We start from the raw sequence: 24989 nt of genomic DNA on the forward strand, positions 1-24989 counted from the left end.
AAGGAAAAATTGAGGACTTTAATCCAGCACCAAGTGGTGCAACGTTTCAACCTCACAGCACGGTCTTTGTCAAGCACACTTGCTTGTATCTATTATTCTATCTATCACAAATCACACATACATGTTGAGCAGAAACATGTACAGTGGGGCAAAAAAGTATTTAGTCAGTCAGCAATAGTGCAAGTTCCACCACTTAAAAAGATGAGAGGCGTCTGTAATTTACATCATAGGTAGACCTCAACTATGGGAGACAAACTGAGAAAAAAAAATCCAGAAAATCACATTGTCTGTTTTTTTTTTCATTTTATTTGCATATTATGGTGGAAAATAAGTATTTGGTCAGAAACAAAATTTCATCTCAATACTTTGTGATATATCCTTTGTTGGCAATGACAGAGGTCAAACGTTTTCTGTAAGTCTTCACAAGGTTGCCACACACTGTTGTTGGTATGTTGGCCCATTCCTCCATGCAGATCTCCTCTAGAGCAGTGATGTTTTTGGCTTTTCGCTTGGCAACACGGACTTTCAACTCCCTCCAAAGGTTTTCTATAGGGTTGAGATCTGGAGACTGGCTAGGCCACTCCAGGACCTTGAAATGCTTCTTACGAAGCCACTCCTTCGTTGCCCTGGCGGTGTGCTTTGGATCATTGTCATGTTGAAAGACCCAGCCACGTTTCATCTTCAATGCCCTTGCTGATGGAAGGAGGTTTGCACTCAAAATCTCACGATACATGGCCCCATTCATTCTTTCATATACCCGGATCAGTCGTCCTGGCCCCTTTGCAGAGAAACAGCCCCAAAGCATGATGTTTCCACCACCATGCTTTACAGTAGGTATGGTGTTTGATGGATGCAACTCAGTATTCTTTTTCCTCCAAATACGACAAGTTGTGTTTCTACCAAACAGTTCCAGTTTGGTTTCATCAGACCATAGGACATTCTCCCAAAACTCCTCTGGATCATCCAAATGCTCTCTAGCAAACTTCAGACGGGCCCGGACATGTACAGGCTTAAGCAGTGGGACACGTCTGGCACTGCAGGATCTGAGTCCATGGTGGCGTAGTGTGTTACTTATGGTAGGCCTTGTTACATTGGTCCCAGCTCTCTGCAGTTCATTCACTAGGTCCCCCCGCGTGGTTCTGGGATTTTTGCTCACCGTTCTTGTGATCATTCTGACCCCACGGGGTGGGATTTTGCGTGGAGCACCAGATCGAGGGAGATTATCAGTGGTCTTGTATGTCTTCCATTTTCTAATTATTGCTCCCACAGTTGATTTCTTCACTCCAAGCTGGTTGGCTATTGCAGATTCAGTCTTCCCAGCCTGGTGCAGGGCTACAATTTTGTTTCTGGTGTCCTTTGACAGCTCTTTGGTCTTCACCATAGTGGAGTTTGGAGTCAGACTGTTTGAGGGTGTGCACAGGTGTCTTTTTATACTGATAACAAGTTTAAACAGGTGCCATTACTACAGGTAATGAGTGGAGGAAAGAGGAGACTCTTAAAGAAGAAGTTACAGGTCTGTGAGAGCCAGAAATCTTGATTGCTTGTTTCTGACCAAATACTTATTTTCCACCATAATATGCAAATAAAAGGAAAAAAAAACAGACAATGTGATTTTCTGGATTTTTTTTTCTCAGTTTGTCTCCCATAGTTGAGGTCTACCTATGATGTAAATTACAGATGCCTCTCATCTTTTTAAGTGGTGAAACTTGCACTATTGCTGACTGACTAAATACTTTTTTGCCCCACTGTATGTGTGATTGAAGGGCTTAACTTTTTTTCATTTTCTGAATAAGAGTGCCACCCTCTTTGCTTCTTTTCTACACACAGATGATAGACAACATAGATAGAAAGTAGATACATAGATAGATATGAGATAGATACTGTAGATACATGATAGCTAGTTCAGTGGGTATGTAAGGAGATGGACATACTGCCCATGTTTCCCCTTGAAGACACACATATTGTAATGTGTACTGTGACATGCGTTACTGGTGACAGCGCTGCATTCTGCCTGACAGTTGGGAGGGTTAGAGTTAATAGCTGGGACTAGCTCAGAGTGGGAGGGGCTAAATGAAGGGACAGAGACAATTTCCTTTTAGGAGCTGCTTGATGTGGGTGTCCCTGATGTGAGTGGAGACCCAGGCAGTGGATAGCATGATCCGGAGTAGAGATGAGGAAAAAGTGGCAGAAAGACAGAGGAACTTACTGGAGACAGGTCTTGGGACAGGATGCCTAGCAATACAGCCCCCGAGTTTGCAAATCAGAGAGGTTACAGACGAGGATGGAACAGGGACCTTGAGACGGAGAGAGAGAGTGCCCTGAGTGGGAGTTCAAAGGCGTCAGCAAGCAGAGAAGCTAAGTAACAACCATAGTGGCGAGCTAGCTTCCATAGGAGGGAAGAAGACGCGGAACCGCGGGATGAGGACGGGACTCTCACTACTGGACTGTAGTACTTTGCTGGGTTGAGGTGATGACAGAGGAATTTGGGAACAGAAGCAAGTAAGCCTGGAAGAGGTAGAGAGATCATGTGTGAAGATGCTCCATGTTATAAAGGAAGCGCACCGCTATCTATTGTACGTAATTTCCACTATGTTACTGTTCAGTAAAAAACTGCTGGTATTGCTGACTGCTGGTCTCCTTCATTGAACTTCTCACCATCTCGTCCTGGCCGGCCGAAGTCACTAAACCACACGACCTACAAGGGTGTAGCACCCGTAGACGAAGTCCACACACCCAGCGAGGACCCCATCTTTATGTAATGTACGGGGTCGCGATTCATGAGTACCCCGCCCATGGCTACACCCCAGCGCCATGTTACTTGTACCTTCTCACAAAAACACTTGTACCTTCTCACAAAATAATAGTTCTTTAGCCACTTTTCATAGTTCCTTTGCTGTTCCTCTGTGTTTCCTACCAGAAATTTAGGAGGAAATTGACCACTGGGTGTTACCATTCCCCTTATTAAAGAGGTGTGTCCCAACACTGAGACAGTGCCAGCACTGATTGGACGATATCAGACTGTAAAAGGACAAGCGCATAACTGATAGCACCCAGCTGTCATTACGTGAAGAAATTTCTAGAAGAAAGAATAATCATGACAATACAAATATTTATTAAAATACACAAATGAGGAGAATAAGCAAATCCTTTAAAAAAATATTGCCCATTTTATAGATGACTTATCCTTTGTCGAAATCTGAGAGGATCATGATGTAGGGAGAGAGACCCTAATTCCAGCGATGTATCACTCATTGAGCTGCTTGCTGTCATTTTGATACAATTACTGTTTTCTCATCTACAGATGTAGCAGTGCTTAGAATGCTGAGCTCTGTATAACTCCTCCCACACCACTGATTGACAGCTTTATATGTACACTGTGCAAAGGTAGAATGCTGCCAATCAACAAAGAGGCACAAAATACCTAATCCTGTACTGAAAATAAGAGAAGAGCGAATATTTCAATGTTCGGTTCGGATTATGATCGCTGAATTTGCAATATTCGTCAATTAATTCGTCGAATATTGGGCCGAACATAACTGAACGCCATTCAGCTCAATGAGAGGCAAAAACAAACGAATATATAACACTGTTATGAATGAGTCACCGGAGGAGGAGAAAACAAAAATACAAGCTAAGTCCAGAAAACCGGAGAGGTTGGTAGCTATCGGATTGCACACCCCTGATCCTATACACCACAACTAACAGTAGCTGTGGGGGGTTCCTACGGTGCCCTAGACCCCTCGTCACAGCCGGAGAACTACATAAGCCTAAAGAAGGAAAGGGGAAATCTAAACTGCCCCAGAGCAGACCCCAAAGCAATAGACAGCCCCCAACATGTATTGTCGGTGAAAACAGATGAAATCACAAACACAGACAGAAAGACAGGCTGAGCAAACGATGGGGCCCAACTAACTAGATAGGACAGGACAGAAAAGATGCTGGCTGCAATCCGCAAAAAACCCTACCAAAAATGTCCCAACCGTCTGATAGGGAAAAAGGCCCTGAAGTCGCTAGACTTCAAAATCACTATATCAGCACTCAGGTATATTCTGAAAACAGAGCAAAGAGATCAACTGATCAGAGACAAAAATGGAATTCAGCCTGTCCTAACCAGGACTGGCTGAATACAAACACTAAGGAAACCAGACAAAATCTCACGGAATAATAGCAGGGCAAAAACTTAGCTTTTAGTAGACAGGAACTAAGCTGGATGCAAGAGCTCAGAGCAGAAAGGATCACCAGCAGCCCTGCAAGGCGTTGGCTGCCTTATATCCACTCAGAAATTCCAGATGTCCACTCACACTCCGCCTGTTCAGATGACAGGTTCTTCCCATCCAAATCAATTTCACTACCTCTCTTCACCAGCAGAGGGAGTTCATCAGACATCAAAGGTGAAGGGGAGAATGAACTCACAACACAACACCTTATAACGGCCTCAAATGCTGCCAAAACACATCAAATAAGGGACAGACGCCAGGAAAGTGGCCTCAATTCACCCACAGTACCAATTTTAGCATGGAACTGCAGCAATCAGCCAGACATGAGGTATCGGGGTCTGGGACAGCATTTACAGCTTTCAATTGAACGTCGCAGTAAGACGAGGTGGGTGAGGGATCGGTGTAGGGCCCCTTTGCTGGGAGCCCTGAATACACATGCTACACCTCTACCTGCTTTCATGCTGAGCCACACTCAGGTGGCACAAATATCAGTTTTGTAGACTACCATTGTCAGAAAAAAATTAAGGATAGTAACACGGGTAGTTGAATCCAACGAAGTGGAGGCCTGACTGTGTTGGAGGCCTACTGCTACAGGCAATACGCATGAAGGAGACCCAATTAATTTCCAAAAATTATTGGCAGACACCACCAAAGTGGCATCAATTTCACCCCAGTAGAAATAGTATAATAGGGACCAAAAGGACTTCCACTATGCCCAATACAACAGATGAATACCCAACAAGGAGTGCTCACATTTGAACAAATGAGAGACTTACACGACAGAAGTGTCATCAATTTCACAAGAGTAGAAATAGCATAATAGGGACAGAGAGTTCTCCCACTACACCCAATCCAGCAGATGGAGACCCAACCAGGAGTGTTCACATTTCCAAAAATTATTGGCAGACACCACCAAAGTGGCCTCAATTTCACCACAGTATACTCGTAGATAGTATAATAGGGACCAATAGGTTTTCGACTAAACCCAATCCTGCAGAGGGACACCCAACCAGGAGTGGTCACATTTAAACAAATGAGGGCCTGACACCACTGAAGTGAAATAACTGTCACGAGAATAGAAATAGTATATTTCTTCCACTACAGCTAACCCAGCAGATGTAGACCAGCCATGACTGTTCACATTTCCAAAAATTTGTGTTAACATCAGCAGCAGCCACAGCAGGCACAGAAGCCACATTAAAGATATCACAGAGTGCAGTTACGTGACATTAATGCATTACACTACAAAATGAAATATTACCAAGTCTGTACTGTCTGCGAATGGGGTGCAAAAATCATTGAAGATCCATGACTTGTTCACCTTGATGAAAGTTAGATGGTCTACACTTTCGGGGGACAGACGGCTGTGCTTATCCATCAGGACACCACCAGCAGCACTAAAGACACCTTCTGAGAGAACACTGGCTGCCGGGCATGATAAAATCTCCAGGGCGTGTGAGGCAAGCTCGGGTCACTCAATGTACGGACTTTCCTTTGTGCCTGTTTGCCCTGATCCAAGACGTGCATATATGCGCAAAAAAAAGCATGCTTTTTAAAAAAAAAAATGCACCAAACCCCGCAAAAAAACCGCACACAAACGCATGATGCGTTTTTTTCATGTGTTTGTGTGCACCAAAAGCGCGCAGCAAAAAAACGCAAGTGTGAAAGTAGCCTGACTCTTCCCTTTCTTCTAAAGATCCTACAGGCAAACCCTCTTGGGAGGCTGAACCAGTTCTCATGCAGGTGGATACTTTATAGCGGTGTGAGAGTAACGAGCACATACAGCATCGTTTTCGAGAAAGTCTGTGTTTTTGCTGCGGTCAGTCAGGTCACTTCCTTATCAACTGTCCCAAGCGGCCTCGCAAGGTACTGGCCACAGTAGAGGAATTTGAGAACCAGGATGCTGAATCTGTTACGTCGGAGTATAGTTTTTTGGGAATTCTATCTTTCATTCTGTCTATGACCGCCTCTCCTAAAACACAGAGGGATAAAGAGACACACTGCTCCCTTCCCATTAAGATCCGGTTGTCAGGGCAATCGATTCCCTGTGCATCTATGGTGGATTCAGGGGCAGGAGGTAATTTTATGGACTTAACCTTTGCCAAGGGACATGGCATTCGGACTCAGCAGAAAGCCACCCTGCTAACTTTGGAAACGGTGAATGGTTCCCCTCTAGTTTCAGGACCAGTAGATCAGGAAACTGTACCTCTGGAAGTCTCCACTGAATCTGATCATTAGGAAATGCTATCCTTTATGTTGATCTCCTCACCACATTTCCCTTTAATTTTAGGAATTCCATGGCTGCAGTCACAAAATCCTATCATCAACTGGGAGACCAAGGCGATTACTTTCTCATCAAGAGAAACACCAGTAACAAGTCAGGCAACTACTCGGGACACGGAAAGTATTACTGAGGTGTCTTTATTACCATCTATTTATAATGAATTTTTGGATATTTGTGAGAAGAAAATGGCAGACCAGCTTCCTCCTCACAGACCTTATGATTGTCCCATTCAACTGCTTCCGAGGGCAGCGATTCCATTCAAGAATGTCTACTAACTAGCATCTCCGGAGCAGCAGGCTTTGAAGGAATACATTGGTGAGAATTTGGTAAGGCTGGAGTCACACTGCCGTATTTCTCCTGCGATAATCGCATGACACTGCACGGACTGGCCAACACCTCTCCTGACCTGAGCATAACAGCGTGATAGATTACTATGCAGCTGTCAAGCTCAGGTCAGGAAAGCCGACAGCCAGTGCGAGTTTTACGATGCGATTCTCCCACGAGAAATAAAGCAGTATGTCTCTGCCCTAAGGGTTTCATTCGCCACTTCTCATCATCGGCAGGAGCACGCGTCTTTTTCATTAAAAAGAAGGATGGAACTCTTTGACCTTGAATTGATTATCGGGAGCTCAATAAGGTAACCATCCGGAATCGCTACCCTTTACCGTTGATTCCTGAACTGCTGGAAAGAGTACGACATGCTAAGATCTTCTCTAAGTTGGATCTTCGAGGAGCGTATAATTTGATTCGGATCCACTCTGGAGATGAATGGAAGACTACATTTAGATGTCAGTATGGGCATTACGAATATCTGGTGATGCCTTTTGGTCTTTGCAATGCTCCAGCAACCTTCCAACATCTCGCTAATTATATTTTTAGAGATCTGTTAGACCATTTTCTCGTGATCTATATGGATGATATTTTGATTTTTTCTGATTCATTACAGGAACATCAGGAGCATGTTAAAATCGTCCTCAGACGTCTGAAAGAGAATCATTTCTACATTAAGCTTGAGAAATGTGAATTCCATCGCACAGAGATTCAATTTCTGGGGTATGTCATCTCACCACATGGGCTTAACATGGAAGGAAGATACAGGCTGTTCTTGATTGGCCCACACCTAAAAATGTCAAGGAGTTACAGCGTTTCATTGTATTCGCAAAGTTTTATAGATGATTTATTCGTAATTTCTCTGAGATTGTTCAACCTATTACACAGCTATCCAAGAAGCAAAAGACTATAATGTGGTCCTCACAGGCTCAGGAAGCCTTTAATTGTCTTAAGTTCCGGTTTACTTCTGCACCTATACCGATTCACCCTAACCCAGCACATCTTTAAATTGTAGAAGTGGACGCTTTGGACTGTGCTCTGGGGGCCATCCTCTCACAAAGAAGGGGAGACAAGGGTCTGTGACATCCATGTGTTTTTTTTTCTCACAGACTTTCCGCTGCAGAGAAGAACTATTATTTGGGAAATGAAGAGCTTCTAGCCATTATTGCTGCATTTAAGGAATGGAGGCAGATCTGCAGGGGGCAGCACAACAAGTTATTGTGCTCACGGATCATCGTAATCAATTTAATTTTGTCATTTCGTACCGCCAAGGGTCACATAATGGGAAAGCGGATGCTTTTTCCTGAATCCATGCCTCGGATTCTGTACCTGGGACCCCGTCCAAGACCATCTTGTCTGATACCAACTTTGTCAGAGTCATTCAAAATAAGGACTTATATTATTAAGGAGGCCTATGACGCAGACACATTTCTCGCCAACCCGACTGCTGATGTGAACTTAGTTCTCAAAAACGGTATGTGGGTCTGAGATCAACGTTTATACGTTCCTGAGGCCGTAAAGTTGCAGGTCCTCAAGTTTGTCCATGACTCAAAGTTGGCTAGTCATTGGTGGGTACAGAAGACACAGGAGATCCTCAGCCATTTTTTTGGTGGTCTACTTGATTGAAAGACATGAAGAGCTATCCTCTCTTGTGAGGTATGTGCACACTTTAAGACTCCTCGTGTATCACCTACTCGATTGCTACAACCAGTACCGGTCCCCTCTCGCCCTTGGTGGTCTATTTCAATGGACTTTATAGTAAAATTGCCCACCTCTGAGGTAAATAATTCTATTCTAGTGGTTCTAGATCGCCTTACTAAAGCTGCCCACTTCATCCCTTGTACTGGTCTTCCCTATGCCAAGGAGACGGTAGATCTGGTCATGACAAATGTGTTCCGGCTGCATGGAGTTCAGGATGAAATCATCTCCGATCGGGGAGTGCAGTTTAAGTCCAAGTTCTGGAAGGGATTCTGTTCTGCGCTTGGTGTTAATGTTTGTCTGTCTTCTGCATATCATCCTCAGACTAATGGGCAGATGGAGTGGACTAATCAGACTCTGGAACAGTATCTTCGATGCTATATCAGCCATTAGCAGGATGACTGGTTGGAGTTGCTTCCGCTAGCAGAATTTTGTTACAACAACTCTCAGAGTTTATCTACTAAAGTAACACTTGTCATGATCTAGAACAGGTTTTGAGTCCTGTTTTCCCTTTCTCCCGGTCTCGTCATGTCAAGAGTTAACCTTTTCCAGCCTCAGTCTGGGTTCAGGTTGTCTATTTATCACCACCGCTTCCTGCAGGCGGTGTCAGCTTTAGTTTTTGCCTATGGCTGTTGTAGGCAGAGCCGGTTTTAGGCAAAGTGGGGCCCTAGGCAAAGTTTAAAATGGGGCCCCAAATGCTAACATATTGCACATCACAGAAGGATTTCAATTGTATTTACATGCACTGAGTTCAGGCCGCTAAACGAGTGTGATCGACAAAATTGAAGAAGTCATTCAACACTTGTTTCCCGGCCTCCTTCCACCATCTGAGAAAGAATGATGGGAACAGAATGATCACTAAGGGTGTGTGCACACGTTGCAGATCCGCAGCAGTTTTCATGGGGTTTACAGTACCATGTAAACCTATGGAAAACCAAATCTGCCGTGCACATGCTGCGGAAAATTCCGTGCAGATTTGCTGTGGTTTATTTTCCGCAGCATGTTACTTATTTTTTGCGGAACCGCAGCTGCAGTGTACGTTCCGGGACATACAAATCAATCAATCTCTCATCCGCACTGCCAAACCGCATTAGAACCTGCATCAAATCCGCTGTACACATGCTAGGAATCCGCAGGAAAAATGCATGTGTTTTACCCTGTGGTTTCTGCCAAGAGATATTGATTCTCTGCAGAAAGAGCTGCAGACTAATCCGCAATGTGTGCACACACCCTTTCAGATCACCATACAATATCATGCTATCAGCAGCACATCTACAGTTTACACCCCATAGTCCTCCATATAATATAATCTGCCCCATAGTCCTCCATATAGTATAATACACTCCTCAGTCCTCCATATAGTGTAATATACTCCTCATAGCCCTCCATATATTAAAATTCACTGCTCAGTCCTCCATATAGTATAATATACTCTCCATATAGTATAATGCACTTCCATAGTCACCCATGTAGTACAATTCACTTCCCATAGCATAGTGCACCCCATAGTTCTTCATATAATGTATTCTCCATAGTCTTCGATACAGTATAATGCAGCCCACATATAGTATAATGCAGCCACCCCACAGAGTATAATGCAGCCCCGCCATACAATATAATGTAACCCCCATAGAATATAATGCAGCCCCCTCTTATAGTATAATGCAGCCACCCCTTAGAGAAAAATGCAGCTACCCCAGAGTATAATGCGGCCACTCCACAGAATATAATGCAACCCCCCATAGAATATAATGCAGCCCCACGCCCCATATAGTATAATGCAGCCCCTCCATAGAATATATGGCAACCCCTTCATAGGATATAATGCAGCCCTTATATAGTATAATGTAGCCCCTCCAGAGAATACAATGTAGCCCTCCTCATGTAGTATAATGCAGCCCCCATCGACTATAATAAATATAATACAGCCCCCCATAAAATATAATGTAGCCCCAAATAGAATATAATACAACCCACCTCCCCATAGAATATAATGTAGCCCCCCATATTATATAACACAGCCTCCCCCTATAGAATATAATGTAAAATGTACCCCCCATGGTATATAACACAGCCGTATAGTATATAGCCCAGCACCACATGGTATATACCCCAGCACTACATGGTATACAGCCCAGCCAACCATGATATACAGCCCAGCCCACCATGGTATACAGCACAGCATGGTATATAGCACACCATGGTATTATACAGCCCACCATGGTATAATACAGCCCACCATGGTATACAGGCTGTATACCATGGTGGGATGTATAATACAGCCCAACATGGTATAATACAGCACAGCATGGTATATAGCCCCCCAGAATGGTATAATACAGCCCAGCATGGTATATAGCCCCCCAGAATGGAATAATACAGCCCAGTATGGTATAATACAGCCCAGCATGGTATATAGCCCCCCAGAATGGAATAATACAGCCCAGTATGGTATAATACAGCTCAGCATGGTATATAGCCTCCCAGCATGGAATAATACAGCCCAGTATGGTATAATACAGCCCAGCATGGTATATAGCCCCCCAGCATGGTATAATAAAGCCCAGTATGGTATAATACAGCCCAGCATGGTATATAGCTCCCCCAGAATGGTATAATACAGCCCAGCATGATATAATACAGCCCAGCTTGGTATAATACAGTCCACCATGGTATAATACAGCCCAGCATGGTATATAGCCCCCCCAGAATGGTATAATACAGCCCAGCATGGTTTATAGGCCCCCAAAATGGTATAATACAGCCCAGCATGGTATATGGCCCCCCAGAATGGAATAATACAGACAAGTATGGTATAATACAGCCCAGCATGGTATATAGCCCCCTCAGCATGGTATAATACAGCCCAGCATGGTATATAGCCCCCCAAATGGTATAATACAGCCCAGCACGGTATAATACAGACCAGCATGGTATATAGCCCCCCCAGCATGGTATAATACAGCCCAGCAAGGTATAATACAGCCCAGCATGGTATATAGCCCCTCAGAATGGTATAATACAGCCCAGAATAGTATATAGCCCCCCCCAGAATGGTGTAATACAGCCCAGCTTGGTATATAGCCCCCCCAGCATGGTATGATATAGCCGAGCATGGTATAATACAGCCTAGCATGGTATATAGCCTCCCAAAATGGAATAATACAGCCCAGTATGGTATAATATAGCCCAGCATGGTATATAGCCCCCTCATCATGGTATAATACAGCCCAGCATGGTATAATACAGCCCAGTATATAGCCCCCCAAAATGGTAAAATAAAGCCCAGCACGGTATAATACAGCCCAGCATGGTATATAGCCCCCCCAGAATGGTATAATACAGCCCAGCACGGTATAATACAGCCCAGCATGGTATATAGCCCCCCCAGCATGGTATAATACAGCCCAGCATGGTATATAGCCCCCCAGAATGGTATAATACAGCCCAGCATGGTATAATACAGCCCAGCATGGTATATAGCCCCCCAGAATGGTATAATACAGCCCAGCATGGTATAATACAGCCCAGCAAGGTATATAGCCCCCCTGAATGGTGTAATACAGCCCTGCATGACATAATACAGCCCAGCATGGTATATAGCCCCCTCAGCATGGTATAATACAGCCCAGCATGGTATATAACCCCCCAAAATGGTATAATACAGCCCAGCATGGTATATAGCCCCCCAGAATGGTATAATACAGCCCAGCATGGTATAATACAGCCCAGCATGGTATATAGCCCCCCAGAATGGTATAATACAGCCCAGCATGGTATAATACAGCCCAGCATGGTATATAGCCCCCCCCGAATGGTGTAATACAGCCCTGCATGACATAATACAGCCCAGCATGGTATATAGCCCCCTCAGCATGGTATAATACAGCCCAGCATGGTATATAACCCCCCAAAATGGTATAATACAGCCCAGCATGGTATATAGCTACCCCCAGAATGGTGTAATGCAGCCCTGCATAATATAATACAGCCCAGCATGGTATATAGCCCCCCAGAATGGTATAATACAGCCCAGCATGGTATAATACAGCCCAGCATGGCATATAGCCCCCCCCCGAATGGTGTAATACAGCCCTGCATGATATAATACAGCCCAGCATGGTATATAGCCCCCCAGAATGGAATAATACAGCCCAGCATGGTATAATACAGCCCAGCATGGTATATAGCCCCCCCCAGAATGGTATAATACAGCCCAGCATGGTATAATGCAGCCCGGCATGGTATATAGCCCCCCAAAATGGTATAATACAGCCCAGCACGGTATAATACAGCCCAGCATGGTATAGAGCCCCCCAGAATGGTATAATACAGCCCAGCATGGTATATAGCCCCTCAGAATGGTATAATACAGCCCAGAACGGTATAATACAGCCCAGCATGGTATATAGCCCCCCCCAGAATGGTGTAATACAGCCCAGCATGGTATAATACGGCCCAGCATGGTATATAGCCCCCCCAGCATGGTATGATACAGCCGAGCATGGTATAATACAGCCCAGCATGGTATATAGCCCCCCCCAGAAAGGTGTAATACAGCCCAGCATGGTATATAGCCCCCCCAGCATGGTATGATTCAGCCGAGCATGGTATATAGTCCCCCCAGGGTGGCCCCACAGTCCAGTACTCACAATAGAAAAAAAAAAACTCCTCACCTTCTCCTCGTGCCTGCGCTGCTGGCTGCTCCTGTCTCCTCCTGCTCTGTCTGGCACACAGTGAGAGCGCGATGATGTCATCACGCCCCTGCTGAGGCAGAGCTGGGAATGATGGAAGAGAGAGCGTCAGCTGATGCTCTCTCCTCCATCACTGCCTCTTTCAGTGCGGTGGTGGCGGGAGTCGGCGCTGGGGTCAGGCGGGCCTCCCTGCCTTTCAGGGGCCCCATAGCGGCTGTGTGATGTGCCGCTGGCTGGGGGCCCCTGGAGGAGCAGGGGCCCTAGGCAACTGCTTGGTCTGCCTGCCCCTAATGTCAGCCCCGGCTGTAGGTGATTCTGATTACTACTGATTTGTCCTGCTTTTGCTGTCTGAACCCGTGTCTCTGTTTTCCCCTATTCCCGTCTTAACTCAGTGTTTCCCTTTAGTTTGCTGACCTCCCTGGTTTTGACTTGGCTTGTATCTTGACCTGCTTCTATCTTTTGGTTTATCTGCTCCTGACCGCTACTGGTTCCTTGGCTTGTCTCTGACTGTGAGTTTGCTTATTCCTTTGGTACTGCGCTACAGTCTAGGATTTGACCTGGCTTGTTTGACGTTTCTGCTGCCACCTCTGGTAGCCTCACTGCTGCACTGCAGGCCAGCTCTGTTTAGGTGCAGTCCTGCTTCCACTCTACTGCCATCTAGTGGAGCCTGCACCTACCTGCAGTGCAGCAGCGTGACAACAACCTTCTTTGCCAACCTGGGTTATCATCCCAGTATTCTTCCCAGATCCCTGATCGATGCATCAGTGTCTGCAGTTCATGAGAGGTTGGCGGCAATGAGACAGAATCTAGAAACCTTGAAGGAATCATTATCTACTGCACAGGAGAGAGATAAAAGATCTGCCGATAGGTTTCGGAGGCCTGCACCTATGTTCAAGGTAGGGGACTCTGTGTGGTTATCCACAAAAAAAACTTGAGATTCAACGTTCTGTCACAGAAACTGGGACAAAAATTAATCGGCCCGTTCAAGATCTCCCGGATCGTGAGTTCCGTTGCCTGTCGTCTGAAGTTACCAAGAACCTAGAAGGTACATCCTGTGTTTCATGTTTCCCTATTAAAATCAGTATCTCCAAATACTTTTCAGGGTCATATTACGCCTCCTCAGTCTGTGCTGGTGGACGGAAAAAAGCAGTTTGCTGTGGAGAAGATTCTGGACTCTAGGATCTGCAGGAATCAACTGCAGTACCTCATCAAGTGGCAAGGATATCTGTCTGAGGAAAACTCTTGGAAGCCGGTGAGCAATATCTGTGCTCCTCAAAAGATTACACTATTCCATCAGAAATATCCTGAAAAGCCTGGTCCTGGATTGTCCTGAGGCTGCTTCTGAGGTGGGAGTAATGTAAGGATTCCGGACTTTCCTTTGTGCCTGTTTGCCCTGATCCAAGATGGAGTCTTGTATCTCACCCTGCCATGGAATTTCCTGTCTGTCCTGATTATTTAAGTCCAGGTCATGTGCTCCTCTTTGCATGAGTATTCTGTTGCTGTTGGCTCATGACCTCCTGCTGTTCTGCTGGTGGACTCCCTGCTGCTCGTTACTCGGTGCTCTTCCTCTCCTCATTCTGCTGCCTACAGTACACTGGGAGTCTCCCTGTTGTTGTCTGTGTTTAACTTCTGTCTGGACTTCTAGTTGGAGCCATTCGCCCCTGGAACTGCTGTTGCCTGTAAGAAATCCTGACATCATCTTCTCCTCTAGGTCTATGTTTGTGTGGGCTGCTGTGGGGGACTTGTGCGGGATTTACAGACCAAAAGGTACACATAGTGACCTTCTCCTGTTAATGCCACTCCTGTATGAAACTGGACTTCCACGTTTAATTGCCGAGTGCATTCCCACCTTTATGATTGCTGGACTTCTACACTTTTGTGCTGTGTGCATACTCATTCTTAATATCTCTGGACTGCCTCATTAAATGCGGTGTGCTTACTCACATACTGTCTGCTGGACTCCTACGTTTAGTGCCTTGTACACACCTGCGTTATATTACTGTTGGACTGGTTATATTAACAGTCATGCCCCGCTCTTCAGTTACTCTGGACATTTCGTAACTCCCTGACAGAAGTTACGTCGCTTATCCATGTTATGTAAATAAAATCTTATAACCTGACATTAAATTCATCCATTGGTTGTATAAATTATTCTTTTGAAAGCTGAAACCCTCCGAAATGTGGTTTAGGTTAAGAAAATAAATTGGCATCAATGCAGAAATATTGATCATTTAATGGACACAGAATGGTCAGATTTTGACAAGACAAAAGTTTTGTCGGCCACAGAAAGTATGTGATATTCAAACAAACAATTAACTTAAAATGCAAATATATGTTGTATAACATTGGTGAATAAATTTGTGGTGCTATTAGAGTCATATTTAATATTTTGTGTGACTTCCATGAGCTTGAAGGACTGCATCCATGCAGTTCAACAATGATTCATGCAATTTATTAATAAAGTCATGAGGAATAGCAAAGAATGCAGTCTTGCATGCCTCCCAGAGTTCATCTAGATTCTTTGGTTTTGTCTTCCAAGCTTCCTCTTTTATCCTACCCCAAACATGCTCAATGATGTTCATGTCTGGTGACTGGGTTGGCCAGTCCTTGAGCACCTTGATCTTTTTTGCCTGGAGGAACTTTGTTGTAGAGATGGATGTATGAGATGGAGGACCATCCTGCTGCAGAATTTGACCCCTTTTATGATTTGGAATATAAGAGGTAGCTAATACTTCTTGATATTTTAGGCTATTGAGATTTCCTTCCACCTTGCAAATGTTTCGCACACCCCCATACTGAATGTAACCCTAGACCATGATCTTTCCACCACAAAATGTAACTGTTTTCTGGGTGTATTTTGGATCCATACGGGCTCCAGTAGGTCTCCTGCAGTATTTGCGGTTGATGTGGTGTAATTCTACTGAAGATTCATCAGAGAAATCCACCTTCTGCTACTTTTTCCAGCGTCCATCTGTTTAGCAGGCTGTGTGACTTTGCAAATGCCACACGGTTTTTTATTTGCCTTTTAGTACTGGCTTCTGGGCACTGATTCGACCATGGAGGCCATTTCGAGACAGAATCCTACAAACAGTTCTAGTTGACACAGAAAGTTGAGGTGACCAGGACTGTTCGAGCTCTGCTGCAGTGGAAGAGGGGCTTGCTTTGGATTTTCTAACCAACAAACGTTCCTCCTGAGCAGTTGTCTTGCAGGGTCTGCCGGACCTGGGCTTGTCTAACAGATCTCCAGTCTCTTTGAATCTTTTTTAATTCTTTGGACTTGACGCTGAGACACATCCAAGGTGCCAGCCACCTCTGCAGTGGATCTAGTCTTCAGCCTCTTGATAATCCAGGCGTTGGTCGCAGGGTGGATTTTTGACATGTTTTCAGAGCTGAAGTTGCAGCTCAAGTGAAGGTCTCGGGTGCTGGGTTTCTTTTATACACACCCACTAATTAACCGATCATTTACTGAGCACAGGTGAGGATGTAAACTAGGATTGGGTGCATTACTGTCACGCCTGCCATGCCGCTTTGCCCCCAGTGCCGGGTCCCTGCGGCCGCCCTGGAGGTCTCTCATGTCTTATGCTGCAAGATCCCTGGAGCACTGTGCACATGCACCTCGTGACTGTTGTGCTGCAAGATGCCTGGAGCAGTGTGCGTGGGCACCTCACCTCGTGGCTGCATGCCGTGGCTGTGTGACCAGCTGTCTCTGCTCTGCCTGCGGCAATCCTCTGTGTACCTGAAGACCATGATCATGTGACCTTTCCAGCACTGTCTGATGCAGCAGTTCTCTCTGTGTTTCTGGAGCCCCTGATCATGTGACCTTTCCTATGTTCCAGCACTGTCTGACCCAGCTAACCTCTCAGTGTTTCTGGAGCCCCTGATCATGTGACCTTCTCTATGGTCCAGCCCAGTCTGACCTAGCAATGCTCTCTATGATCCTGGAGGATCTGAACCGGAAGTCCCCTCCTGGTCCTGACCTGGAAGTGCAGGTACTAATGCCCTATATCAGACCACCCCTTCCTGTGGTCAGGGCCTGATTACCGTGTTGCTTCCCTGCATGGCTGTTTGGTCTGCTTGGTCGCTTCCCGTATTCTGTGCCCCTGCACTCTGCCCTGTCGTGCGTCTCTGCACATGCTCTGTGCTTGTATTCTGCCTCTTGTCCTGTGCCATGTCTTGTGTTGTCCTTTGTGCCATGTTTTGTCTCTGTCATGCTTTGACTTGTAGTCCTTCCTGTGTTCTCTGCCTTTGCCTGCTTTGCCATGTCTTGCCTTTGCTATGCTTTGACTTGTAGTCCTTCCTGTGTTCTCTGCCTTTGCCTGCTTTGCCATGTCTTGCCTTTGCTCTGCTTGGCGCTCTGTTGTGCCTTCTGGCACACGCACCATTCCTGCTCTGACCTATGGTGCTTCTCAAGCACATTTCCAGGCAAGTCTCAAGGTTCTTCCTTGACCCGGCTCTGGGCTTTGGCCTACGCTCCGCTGGTAGCCCTGTTCTCTGCCTGGTGTTCTGTTGTGCCTCCTGGCACAGGCACCATTTCTGCTCTCTGACCTATGGTGCTTCTCCAGCACATTTCCAAGCTAGTCTCAAGGTTCTTCCTTGACCCGGCTCTGGTCTTCGGCCTATGCTCCGGTGCTAGCTCTGTATTCTGCCTTGCTTTGTGGCGCCTCCTGGCAAACTCTCCTTTCCTGTACTCTCTCTGACCCCGCTCTGTGCTTCTGCCTAGGTTCTGCTCCTTGCTTTGTCTTTTCCTTGCCCTGTCTGGTTTTCCCTTCCCCTTGTCTTGTTGTTTCAGTACCGACCTGCTGGTTAATTTTAAGTTAAAAACACGATATCCCGCAGGCATGAATTTAAAGTCTGATCTTTTATATGTATATGATTGAGATGATGTGGTGATTTCCTCCATGTTCAGATACAATGCTTTTTTTTTTTTTGTGGAGAAAATCCTCCCTTCCTGCTATTGTGGACCTCCGCCCATTTTATTTCCCTCCCACTTTACTTCAGCCAGCAAGTGTATATAGGTGCATGTTTATTTGTAAGATGTTAAGCTATGAGTAAGGACCCTCTAGTCCGAAACGCGTAAGCGTCTGTCACATTGGTGAACCATATGTTTTTTATGCATCTATTCTGTTTTTAATCATTTTTTTGGAATAAAGTCTTTTGATTTTAACCATCCTTTGGTCGAAGTTGCTGGAACATCTCCTAAGTATTGTGCCTACAAGATTTTCCAGAATCCAAGTTCCCTGCACCGCCCAGGATTGATTGCATTCCTCCAGACTTCGCATTTGCTACGGTTTGGTGAGCTGACAAAAATTTTTTTTCCTTAGTGACACATGTCAGTCTTCTTGTTTTAGTTACCGGCCTTCGGGTTGTGTCACACAGGACAGGCATACGTGACAGATTGCCCCTTGCCTGCCTCCTGTGCCTTAGTCGTGCTGCTTGCTTGTGTCTCAGCCATGTGCACTGGCCAGTGAGGCGTGTCTCCTGCCTTGAACCCTGGCGTGGCTCCTAGCATGCACCCTGCCTTGAACCCTGGCATGACTCCTAGGACGCACCCTGTCTTGAACCCTGGTGTAGCTCCTAGCACGCACGCTGCCTCGAACCCTGGCGTGGCTCCTAGCACGCAACCTGCCTCGAACCCTGGCGTGGCTCCTAGCACGCACCCTGCCTCGAACCCTGGCGTGGCTCCTAGCACGCACCCTGCCTCGAACCCTGGCTTGCCTGCCGGATTCCCGAAACCTGCCAACCGCTGCCAGAGGTCCGGGACCAGATGACTGCGGCCTGATGTCCGGAGCTGATTTCCGCAGCCTGATGCCTGGATTCTGTCGGTCGTTGCCAGTAGTCCGGAGTCCAATGCCATCGCACCCTGCCTTGGACCCTGGCGTGTCTCCCAGCACGCATCCTCTCTTGAACTCTGGCGTGTCTCCTAGCACGCATCCTATCTTGAACTCTGGCATGTCTCCTAGCAGGTCTCCTGCCTTGAAACCCTGGTGTGTCTCCTAGCACATACCCTGCCTTGGACCCTGGTTTGTTTTCTAGCACGTGTTATGCCTTGAACATTTGGCGTGCCCCTGCACGCACTTTGCTGTGTTTCACTGTTTATGCCTTGCACCTGAATAAAGCTTGAAACCACGTTTACTGAAGAAACCCAGTGACCTCGCTTTATGTTTTGCTTCCTGCTCGCTCCTGTTGTTAGACACTCACTAGTGTCCCCCTGAGCCAGCCGTCTGGTCCCAGCAGTCGTGGTGGTTCACCCCCTTGGTCTTGCCCCTGACACTCCCTGTATAGGGGTGGTTCCTCACAAGGTGAGCTTGCCCTCAGTGGGTGGGTGCCACGACCCAGAGGGTCCACTCAAAAAATCGGCTCAGCAGAAGCTGAGTCCGTCACAATTATATGACCAGGCAACAAAACTTTTGTCTTGCCAAAATCTGACCATTCTGTGTCCATTAAATGATCAATATTTCTGCATTGATGGCAATTTATTTTCTTAACCTAAACCACATTTCGGAGGGTTTCAGCTTTCAAAAGAATAATTTATACAACCAATGGAAGAATTTAACGTCAGGTTATAAGTTTTTATTTACATAACATGGATAAGTGACATAAGTTCTGTCAGGGAGTGTATATTAATCTGTGTTTTCAATACAATTGCAGGAAGTGCTCTGTTAGTTTTGCTTTACTTACATCATCCCATATTGTGCTGTGTTTTCGTTACTATTGCAGGAAGTGCCCTGTTAGTTTTGTTACACTTGTTAAATATACTTATTTGCATAAACTTTGGTCTCAGTGTCATATTATCCCATGCAATCAGATTTCGGAGTACCCATATAATTGTTACACTCATCTGTTTTGGAAGACCAAATTGTGAAAGTGTCCAAACCCTCCCTGATGGTATTGATATTCAGTTTTAGATACTCCTGCACCATGTTCTCCATTTGTTCACCACGTTTAAGACTTAGACTCTGTTGTGCTGGTGCACGAAATGGTCTAAAAAAAAAGTGTCAAAGGACTCTCAGAAATTGTGTCTTCTGCTTCCACCACTGTTGCTGCAGCTAATGTTTTGGTGTTGATGAACTGACGTGACGGAGGTTGGAATTCTAGAGATGTGGTTGGAACTGTGTGCTTCACTGCTGTCTTGGGGAAAAGCTCTCTTAAGGTTGTGTAAAAGCATGTTTCGATACTCCAGCATTCCCGGGTCCCTTTCTAGGGTGGGAATCATATGGCAAACTTTGGTTTTATAACGTGGATCTAACAGAGTGGCAACCCAGTAGTCAGCATTATTCCTAATCATAACTGTACAGGGATCATGTTGCAGCAAGAAGGCACTCATTTGTCAGGCTCTACCATGAGGTCCAAGACCATGCTGTGTTGGTGGCTGGGTAACAGAGGCTCGTTTCCTCTGTCTCCTCCCACCAACCATGAACAACAGAGAGGGGAGGTGTTGTGAGTTCATTTTCCCCTTCACCATTGAGGTCTGATGAACTCCTTCTTCTGGTGAAAGAAGGTAGTGAGGCTGATTACCAAGCACCTGAGCAGAGATGATGATGACTGGGTGACTGGAATTGCTGACTGGATATAAGGCAGCCGACGCCCTTCTGCCTTGCTGGTGATTTCCCTGAGGGATTCTAGGAGACCAGTCTGATTCTTGCTCCTCCAAAGCTAAGTTTTCTGCTCTGCTTTTTGCATTTGTGTTTTGGTTTTGTTTTGCCTTGTTTTTCTGGATTTCTGCCATTCCCTTCTGGGGTGAGCAGAATTCGTTTTTACTCTGTCTTCAGAAAATACCTAAGTACTGATATAGTCTTTTGAAGCCTAGCGTCTTCAGGGCTTTTTTCCCTATCAGTCTGTTGGCTCTTGTTTTGATAGGGTTTTGGCGGATTGCAGACAGCAGCTTTTCTATCCTGTCCTATTTAGTTAGCTTTGGCCCCATCATTTGCTCAGCCTATCTTTCTATCTGTGTGAGTGTTTTTTCATCTTGCTTCACCGTCATTATATGTTGGGGGCTGCCTATTGCTTTGGGGTCTGCTCTGGGGCAGTTTAGATTTCTCTTTCTGTCTTTAGGCTATTTAGTTCTCCGGCTGTGATCGAGGGGTCTAGGGCACATAGGAACCCCCCATGGCTACTGCTAGTTGTTGTTGTTAGGTTCAGGGGTCTGCAATCCGATAGCTGCCAACTTCTCTGGTTTTCTGGAGTTAGCTAGTATTTCTGTTTTTGCCTCCTACGGTGACTCATTCATAACAGAATCACCAGCCATACCGCAGATCCTAGGGTACTCAATAGCAGGAAAGAATTGTAAAAAAAAAAAAAGAGTGTGTATATTTTTTCCTCTATATCTCTGAGGCCGTAGGGGGAATTTTTTTTCTCTCAATGGAGATAAAGCAATTGTCTGATCGTGTGGAGCAGCTCGCTGTGGAAGTGCGGGGAATTTCCGCCTACCTTGTTCATTCACATGCTGCTGAACCAAAGATCCCTACTCCTGATGTGTTTTTTGGGGATCGGTCTACATTTTTGAATTTCAAAATTAATTGTAAATTATTTTTTGCCTTGAAGCCTAACTCGTCAGGGAGCTCCGCGCAGCAGGTTAAAATTGTCATCTCTTTGCTGCGTGGCGATCCCCAGGATTGGGCGTTTTCTTTGAAACCAGATGATCCTATTCTGTCTAATGTGAACGCATTTTTTCAAGCCTTGGGGTTGTTGTATGACGAACCTAATGCTATTGATCAGGCTGAAAAGACCCTGTTGGCATTGAGCCAGGGTCGAGATTCTGCAGAATTGTACTGTCAAAAATTCCAAAAGTGGGAGGTCCTTACTACCTGGAATGATAATGCCTTGGCAGCTCTCTTTCGGAAGGGTTTGTCAGAAGCCGTATAAGATACTATGGTGGGATTTCCTGTTCCCTCTGGTCTTGACGATTCTATGTCATTAGCCATTCAGGTTGATCGGCGTTTACGTGAACGCAGGACTGCACGAGAGGTGTTGCCACCTGTTGAACAAGTGTCTGAACCTATGCAATGTGATAGAGTTTTGTCCAGGGAGCAACGTCAGGAGTTCAGAAGGCGTAATAAGCAGTGTTTTTTTTTGTGGAGATGTCTCGCATATTATTTCTGTCTCTCCTAAATGAGAGAAACGTTTTGCACACACGTTTTCTGTGGGTGGTGTTCAACCTAAGTTTCTTCTGGCAATTACTCTGATCTTCTCCCTGTCCACATTTTCCGCCAAGGCTTTTGTAGATACGGGAGCAGCCCTGAACCTAATGGACTTGGATTTTGCTAAACGTTGTGGATTTCCGATGACACCTCTGCGGATGCCTATCCCTTTGAGGGGGATTGATGCTACTCCTTTGGCGAAAAATAATCCTCAGTTTTGGACCCAGGTGGTAATGCGGGTCGCCCCAGACCATCAAGAAAATTGCAGATTTTTGGTGTTGCATAATTTGCATGATACCTTTGTTCTGGGGTTTCCCTGGTTGCAAATTCATAATCCAGTTTTGGATTGGAAATCTGTGTCTGTGGTGAGTTGGGGTTGTCGGTGTGCCCTTAGTGAGGCTCCAGTTTTTTCCACCTCTCCTCAGTCGCATGATGTTCCTGACTATTTGGCGGACTTTTATGATGTATTTAGTGAGAATGAGTCTGCGTCTTTGCCTCCTCATAGGAGTTATGACTCTGCAATTGAACTGAGCCCGGGGTGTAAATTTCCCAATGGTCGGCTCTTCAATTTATCTGTACCCGAGCACGAGGCCATGCGATCCTATATTAAGGAGGCGTTGGAGAAGAGTCATATTAGACCATCCTCTTCACCCTTAGGTGCCGGTTTTTTTTTCGTTGCCAAAAAGGATGGATCATTAAGGCCTTGTATTGATTATCGTGCCCTCAACAAAATTACTATTAAATATCAGTATCCGTTACCCCTGATTTCGGATCTATTCTCCAGAGTTAAAGGTGCTTGCTGGTTTACCAAGCTTGACCTCAGGGGGGCGTATAATCTTATCCGCATTAAGCATGGGGATGAATGGAAGACGGCGTTTAATACTCCGGAGGGACATTTTGAGTACCCGGTGTTGCCTTTTGGGCTCACTAATGCCCCTTCTGTATTCCAGTGCTTCATGAATGACATTTTCCGAGACTTTGTGGATAAATTTTTGATTATCTATCTGGATGATATTTTGATCTTCTCCAAGGATTGGGATTCTCATGTGGAACATGTTCGGACTGTGTTCCGGATCTTGAGGGAGAATTCCCTGTATGTCAAAGGATCGAAATGCCTTTTTGGGGTACAGAGGATTTCATTTTTGGGATTTATTTTGTCTCCGTCAACTATTGAAATGGACCCAGCCAAGGTACAGGCCATTTATGATTGGGTTCAGCCCACTTCTTTGAAGGCCCTCCAGAAGTTTTTGGGTTTTGCTAATTTTTATCGGAAATTTATAGCAAAATGTTCTAGTCTTGCCAAGCCATTGACTGATCTGACTAAGAAGGGTGCTGAATGTGTTGAATTGGTCTCCGGAGGCTGTTTCTTCCTTTCAGGAGCTGAAGCGAAGATTCACTTCTGCCCCGTTTTTGCGGCAACCTGATGTCTCACTCCCGTTCCAGGTAGAGGTGGACGCTTCTGAGATTGGTGCAGGACCTGTTTTGTCCCAAAAGGATCCTGTAACATCTAAAATGAATCCCTGTGCTTTCTTTTCCCAAAAGTTCTCTCCATCTGAACGTAACTATGATGTGGGGAATCGGGAACTGTTAGCCATGAAATGGGCATTTGAGGAGTGGAGACATTGGTTGGAGGGAGCTAAACATCAAGTCGTGATCCTCACTGACCACAAGAATTTGATTTACCTGGAGTCGGCCAAATGCTTGAACCCTAGACAGGCTAGGTGGGCCTTGTTTTTTACACGTTTTGATTTTGTCGTCTCTTTTCTTCCTGGCAATAAGAATGTCAAGGCTGACGCTCTCTCTAAGAGCTTCTTTGCTGATTCTCCTGTGGTGACCAAGCCTGCTACCATCTTAGGCGAAGGGGTAGTTCTTTCTGCCATCTCGCCCGATTTGAGACGTGCTCTGGAAGAGTTCCAGGAGGACCAACCTGAGCGTTGTCCCAGTGAAAAGTTGTATGTTCCTGACCAGTGGAAGAAGAGAGTGATGTCTGAAGTTCATTGCTCTGCATTGGCTGGTCATCCAGGTATTTTTGGTACTAGAGATCTGGTGAGTCGGTCTTTTTGGTGGCCTGCCTTGTCTCGTGATGTCAGGAAATTTGTGTAGTCCTGTGGGACTTGCTCCCGGTCTAAACCTTGTTCTCGCTCTAGTGGGTTGTTGATGCCTTTGCCGGTCCCCAGGAGGCCATGGACCCATATTTCAATGGATTTCATCTCTGATATGCCTGTTTCTCAGAGAATGACTGTTATTTGGGTGATTTGTGATAGGTTCTCTAAGATGGTTCATCTTGTACCACTCCCTAAGTTGCCATCTTCCTCTGAGTTGGTGCCCCTGTTTTTGCAACAGGTGGTTCGCTTGCACGGGATTCCTGAGAACATTGTATCTGACAGAGGAGTTCAGTTTGTGTCTAGATTTTGGAGGACTTTCTGTTCCAAGATGGGAATTCAGTTGTCCTACTCCTCTGCTTTTCACCCTCAGACCAATGGGCAGACGGAGAGAACAAACCAGACCTTGGAGTCGTATTTGAGATGTTTTATTTCCGCTGATCAGGATGATTGGGTTTCATTTTTGCCCTTGGCCGAATTTGCTTTAAATAATAGAGCTAGTTCTGCCACTTTGATGTCACCTTTTT

The sequence above is a fragment of the Dendrobates tinctorius genome, unplaced genomic scaffold, assembly GCF_039654945.1.
Source record: "Dendrobates tinctorius isolate UK_male_01 unplaced genomic scaffold, ASM3965494v1 ptg000039l, whole genome shotgun sequence".
NCBI classification, from domain to species: domain Eukaryota; kingdom Metazoa; phylum Chordata; class Amphibia; order Anura; family Dendrobatidae; genus Dendrobates; species Dendrobates tinctorius.